Below are 5596 nucleotides of genomic sequence, written 5' to 3'. Positions count from 1 at the left end.
TTTGAACCACCTTTCCTTGTCTTTTCTTACTTTCAAATTAGGTTATCTTTCTGTTTGGTTAAAAAAGTCATTTGAAATAATTTTATGAGTATTAATTGCTGATCAAATAAGAAAAGTGGCCGCAGATAAACATAAATATATGCCCTATATAAATTGCAAATGACAAAGGATTTATTGGCGGAATACTAACAAATCTGGCAGACGTTTAAGAGGAGTATTTAATCAAAGTGACAAAAAAAAGAGATGCCCCAAAATCTTCACAGGAAGTGGGGTCTTAAATCACAGCGCCTAACAATATCTATTTAGGAATCAATTTGGCCAACTCGTTTCCAACTACAAGACGCAGCACCCATATTGTAAATACCTATCAGGGCAGTCCATCTTCTTGTTCGGATCATCATCTTTGTCATTTGGGTCACTTAGTGGGCCATGTAGGCCTTTCTGGGAACATCTCCGGCTCGTTGCGATCGATATCTCTATTTTTGGGCAGTTGTTGCTTGGTTTTGTTCCTCGATGGGCTGACAATTTAATTCCCGATGCCTTCATTCATGTTCCCCCCTTTTCGCTTTCTGTTTAGTTTCCATTTAATTTTTTTTGTTTTTAATTTTGTATCCACTTTTTCGTGTTGTCGAACATTTTCGAGTTTTTCTAAATTTTTTTGTTGCTGCCGGCAATTAACACAAAAACATTAATTAAGTTACGAACTAATGTCTTTTGGACACTAGTATACCCGGCCCTGACAGATAGCCAGACGACATGACTATAAGTTCATATACAAATACAGCAGGGGCAAAGATATAGCTATTTATATTGATATTCTTCAAATTTAAAAAAATCCCATGTTTTATATAAATTTTTGTAAATTGAAAAAAGTTTTTTATTTTACTTACTCTGTTTCAATTTAAATTTGAACATATTTTAAAGATACAGCAGGGGTAAAAATACGAACAATAAAAATGTTAAACTACAAATTAAATGAAAAAAACATTTTAAAATATAATTTTATTATAATAACAAGTGGAACTAACAGCGTATTTGAAATAAATTACAAAATGTTATTCATTTAATTTGTTATTTAAATTTTTAGTTTTAAAATATTTTAAAGCATATATTTGTAAAAAATATTTATTTGTTTGACTTATTTACTATTTATTTGCCAGCTCCTGTTACTTTGATCACTGCTGTGTGCATTCGAGTTGGTGTGAATGAGTGTGGATGAGGCAAGAGACATACGAACGATTTGTTTTAGGCCTGGCTGCCAGTTCCTCCTGGCTGCTAAAACAAATTTAAACATTTCAATGTTGAAATTCGTTATAAATGAATGGACATTGTAACGGGCAGACGCCACTGGCCACCGAAGGGGGGCTAAATGGCCCAGGGGGGCCAAATGGACACACGCGCAACAATTGTCTCGCAAGAAGGCCAAAAGATTCGAGACCAAAAAACAACTGTCTGCGATTTGGAATCTGGATGGGGATGGGGATGCTGCCCCCGGTTTCGGCTGTCCATTTGTCAGTTTTCCAGTTCCAGTTTTTCTGCCCGATATCCAGCCGAGGGATTCCATATAAGGGTATGCCTAGCTGAAAATCTGTTATATTTTCTATACAAAAATATAATTATTAAAAACAATTAAAAATATATCCAAGGAATTTTGAATTGCATGAAAATGAAAATGTTTTTATTTATTTATTTAAATTAAATATGATTTTTATCGAGGGCGAATAGGCAGCTTTTATATTTTATTTATATTTTGTTTTCTTATCAACTTAGCCAGGATACACAAGGCCTACAAGGTATTACCATAGTTGAGCATATTCCTTCGAAAACAGACGTGTGCTCGTGTGGCTTTGTAAGTGGCACATCCATAATTTAATGACGACCATGTCCATGTCCAGTGGGCTCTACTGCCTCAACGGCCAAAAGCAGCTCGTAGGCATTTTGCTAATTGAGCCGCGACAGGTCCCCGTAAAGATAGAAAAACATATATATATATATTCAACCCCACGTCCATTTGGCAGTACATCCATCCATTCATCCATTGCTTGTGAAAATTTGTGTTAACATTTCCGGCCCGAGTGTTAGCTTTTGGCCATCTGTAGAATCGGGCAACTTTTACTTTTCGGTTTTGGTTATGGTTTTAGTTTTTCTATTTTTGTTGCTTTTGTTTCTACAATTTAATTTCTAAGACTGCTTTTTGGCAAGGCCCTTCATGGGCCTCTGTTGCCAAGCGCGTCGGGTTAGCAACCATTAAAGGGCCGCTTAAAAGCCAACAAAACGAGAAAAAAAAAATTAATAGAAAAAGCCTAAGTGAAGGCCGGCCTTAACTGTGCCCCAAACATTTGCGCGTGTGGCCGACAAAAAAAGAAACAAAATTGATTACGGAACCGCAGATTTCCAAATGGAGCCAAAACCAAAAAAAATTATGAACGGAAAAATTTTTTTTTGTTTGACAAGCAAACACAAAATGGAGCTAAATATATATATATATATATATATATATATATATATATATATATATCAATGAATATTGGAGCTCTCAAGCAATGTGGCTTAGTATCCACAGATATGTTGGTTTCGGGTCGTATTTATTGCAAAAGTCATTTTATTCAGGAACATATTGTATGTTATTTTAATAATAAACTCTTATTTTAATTATTTATATCATTTGAAAGCTACAAATTTAATATGTTTCCCAATTTCAAGTCATATAAACGTCGTTGTTGTTGTTCACCCTTAACGGTTACAACATTAGTTTTTCATTTATGACTAGGCTTTAAATCAATAGATTTTAAATTTTGTATGGAAATCATTGTGAATTTGGTTTTTCAAATTGATTTTTCTCTAGTACCAGGGGTACTTTTCCCGCCCCCCAGTATCATTTCCGTCTGGCTGGGTTAATGCCCTGGATTGCCGCCACACTCCCTTCGATTCCCACTCTCTCATGCTGACCATTCACAAAGATGTCATATCTCGCCCCCTGTCATATCACGCGACACAAATCAAATTCACACCGGCAGTCTCAGAAAAAAAATATACAAAATAAATACAAAACAGCGTTGGTTTGGAATCATTTCAATGGATTTTCTATCGCTCGGGGAAAGGGAGATGGTGGCGATGGTTCCGGGGTTGGCCCATGGCAATTGTGCAAATAGACGAACAAGTTTGTCGACTTGATTAACGAGATAATGAGCAATGAAGTGCCGACTATTGACCAATACTCCCCCTCTTCTCCTCAACTATATGGTCAAATATCATCATCGAATGTGAGCGGAGGGTCCAAGCCGCTGTCAATCATCCGTCATCCGATAAGCGACCCTCAGAAATAAGAAATGCCGAAACCCTAAACGAAATAACAAAAAAAGTATCAATCGGCAGAGGTTCTACCGAGATTTGAACTCGGATCGCTGGATTCAAAGTCCAGAGTGCTAACCATTACACCATAGAACCAGATAATTGCAGCGCGGCAAAATCGCAGCCAACCGAAAATGGGAGAGAAAGAGAGCAGCTCAGGCCTTCAGTTCTATAAATAACCCACTTTGTCTCGCTCGCTCTTATTAGGCCGCTGATGGGGGTTAATACACGCGGCGAAAAAAGGGTGGTCAAACTTAAAAGGATTTTCCTCTTGATATTTCAAAAACAAATGCTCAATATATTTCATTTACACAATTTATTTAACAATTTTTGATTACTTATATACTTTTGGAAATATTTACTCACAATATATATTGTGAGTAGTTATATTCAATCCGAAATAAGCATCAAAATTAATTTTGGTTTATTAATTTAAAAAAAAATATCATTAAATAAAAAGATACACAATTAAAAAATAGAAGTATATGGTTAACAAACAGGGAGACTTAAAATTGAATGCCATTTTAGGCTTCTATACTGTTTTAACATTTCTTTTGAGTGTACACCCAAAAAAATATTGTCAAAGGAATTAATAATAAAAAATGTCTCAATAAGATGAATATTAAATTAATACCACGAAAGTATCAATATAAAACATATGTGGTTTAAAAAAAGGTCTTAGACCTTGGTATAGAAATAAAACAGTAAAGAAAAGGGGTAATAATATTTAGTATTAAACTAATACTTATACTAAATACTTATTAGAACTGAACTTTTATTTTTTCTGGGTGTAGGCAAAGAGAGCATTGGAGAGAATTGCATGCAGCAGACAAGGACGTCATCCAGTGGGTGTTCAAGGTCCTTTGTGGAGGACTGTGTGGGTGTCCTCGTGAATGGCCGTGGCTGCATTAAGGCACTAAACATATTATGAATTTAACATGCAAGTAAGTTACTAATTATATAATTTTAATAACCAGATAAGTGGCTTAATTTCAATACAAAATGAAGCTGGTTATTTGTATAATGATCCTTTTAGATATGAAATTTAATTGCCTTATTTTTGCTCATTTGGATAATTTTATTTTTATTTTTTGTAACTTAAAGAAGTTTTTGTCCTTCGATGAAGAAAACAGCTTAAATCAAGAGGAATAGAAAATGCAAACTAATATCAAAGTATATTGTATTATATTGTACCGTTCAGGTTTAATAACATCAGAATTGTCTGCTCATCTTTGCACTATTTGTTTATTTAAATTTTCCTTCAAATATTGATGTACTTAGTTCAATGACTTTCGATTTGATAAGGGTCTCAGTGATCGAAATGTCGAGATAACCCAGATCTGTTGATACATATATTCTGGCTGGCGACCCTTTAGGAGCGAAAAGTACAACAAACTCAAAATGCCACTTAGGGGAGGTCCTCAGAACCAGGATATTTGCGAACAGCACGCGAGGGAAACCCTTGGGCAAAATATTTACATACAACTGAGTCCAAATTAATAGCAGTTAGTATGCAGAACTGGCAATAAACCTAAACTATTTTAAAACTATTTAAAAATTGAATTGTCTTACAAATTCCCATCCACGGCATTCTTTTATATAACAAATTTTTAAATTTTTTACATAAAAACTCTATATTAACATGGATTATCTTCCGTTCAGTAAATGTAGTAAGTTCCCAATTATGCAAATCTTCTTCCACTCAGTAAATACTCAATACTATACGAAAATAATAGAGTGATGACTGACATTATTATATTGAACTCAGGTGTGTAATGAGGGGATGTTCGCGGCACCCTTCTTAAGGAGAGGGTTCTGGAAAAAGCAGCAACAGGCTGCGACATGTCTGAACCCTCTGACAAGGGTCAATTATGCGCATCAATTAAACTGTATTCAAACTGAAATTACAATTATGTCTGGCTCCTGCATTTGCGTTGTAGCCCAAATAAAAGTGGTAATCAACTAGGGGGTAACAGCTAGCTTTTGTTGCCAAAAGGGACAACCTCTAAAAATCCAGACAATTACAATTACATTTATGACGTCGCAATAGGAAGCGTTTTCATCTCTTCTATGGAAAATTATCTTGATCGTTACCCCGCCGAAAATCAGGGCGTTGAATTATCAAAAGGTCGAGGCTCTAAGGCCGCCACAGATCTGGTTTAAAAAAAAAAAAAAAAAACCGCTCATGAAATTCAGACACGTAACTGTGAAACATAAAAATTGACAAATCGAAAACGAGTTGGCC

The 5596-nt window shown here is 35.1% G+C and overlaps 1 non-coding gene across 1 annotated transcript; it reads right to left on the bottom strand.

Annotated features, from left to right (window-relative positions):
• Nucleotides 1-3375: 3375 nt before the first annotated feature.
• Nucleotides 3376-3447, bottom strand: Trnaq-uug (transfer RNA glutamine (anticodon UUG)). The gene has a single exon. It is a non-coding gene; the product is annotated as a tRNA-Gln (tRNA).
• Between the last annotated feature and the right edge of the window lie 2149 nt (nucleotides 3448-5596).

Source organism: Drosophila gunungcola, unplaced genomic scaffold (genome assembly GCF_025200985.1).
Source record: "Drosophila gunungcola strain Sukarami unplaced genomic scaffold, Dgunungcola_SK_2 000108F, whole genome shotgun sequence".
Lineage (NCBI taxonomy): Eukaryota > Metazoa > Arthropoda > Insecta > Diptera > Drosophilidae > Drosophila > Drosophila gunungcola.
Note: the sequence above shows the minus strand (reverse complement) of the source record. Positions and strands in the feature narration are given on the sequence as shown.